Source organism: Herpailurus yagouaroundi, unplaced genomic scaffold, assembly GCF_014898765.1.
Source record: "Herpailurus yagouaroundi ecotype Mexico unplaced genomic scaffold, PumYag 200, whole genome shotgun sequence".
Lineage (NCBI taxonomy): Eukaryota > Metazoa > Chordata > Mammalia > Carnivora > Felidae > Herpailurus > Herpailurus yagouaroundi.
Window position 1 is genome coordinate 4606588 of NW_024412431.1, and position 929 is coordinate 4607516.

At 55.4% G+C, this 929-nt stretch overlaps 1 protein-coding gene across 1 annotated transcript in view; it reads right to left on the reverse strand.

Annotated features, from left to right (window-relative positions):
- CACNA1A (calcium voltage-gated channel subunit alpha1 A) overlaps window positions 1–929 on the reverse strand; it is a 270223-nt gene that overhangs the window by 263370 nt on the left and 5924 nt on the right. The gene's annotated exons all lie outside the window — the stretch shown is intronic.

Consider the following 929-nt stretch of genomic DNA (forward strand, 5'->3'; position numbering starts at 1 on the left):
GGCTCAGGTCATGATCTCACGGTTCGTGAGTTCGAGCCCCACATCGGGCTCTGTGCTGACCGCTGAGAGCCTGGAGCCTGCTTTGGATTCTGTCTCCGTCTCTCTGTCCCTCCCCCGCTCAAGCACGCTCTCTCTTTCTCTCTCTCTCTTAAACATAAATAAAACACTTTAAAAATTAAATAAAAAATAAAATAAAAACCAGCAAGTCTCCAAACCACACACACACACACACAAAAAATCCCTACATCTTAATAAAGGTACTTACATATCCACAGCTGCCCCGATGTTCCAGCCTCCTTGCCTCACATCCTGATACCCACCCACCGAGGGTGTACTGAGCAGGGACAAACACATACAAAGGCCGCGTGGGCTCACCCCGCATCCCACCTTTGCACAGAGAAGCAGAGAGCAAAGTTACGTGAAAAATAAACCCCGGGCCAGCATGAACTCTCCTTGCTTGGAGCAAAAGTGCAGAATTGCCCCCACATACGTGAGAACACAGCTAAATAAAACGCCAGGCCAGACGGCAGAGAGCAGGCGGCCAGCAAGGCCCTGAGCTTGGCTGCAAAGCTCCATCCCCCAGCGAGATGCGCAGCTGCGGTCGGTTTTCACCTGCTTTCTCCCTCGCGGGCCCATCGCGGCACAGCGGAGACACGTGCGCTGCCTCCCACTGGCGTGAACGGATCGCCTGGGATCGCTGGGTTTCACAGGCAGCCCCAGGACATCGGCTGGGACTCAGGAGGGAGACGGGGTGGGGGGCGGGGAGACTGCCCGTGGGGGCTGCCCAGCGGGAATCCGTGTGAGCCACTGAATCTCGAGCTGAATTCTTTCTCCCAACTTCAGGTCATGCCTCCATTAGCCTCCCGTCACTGGCTCAGGCATGCATTCACCCAGAAACATTTATTGAGCACCTCCTGTGCACCAGGCAC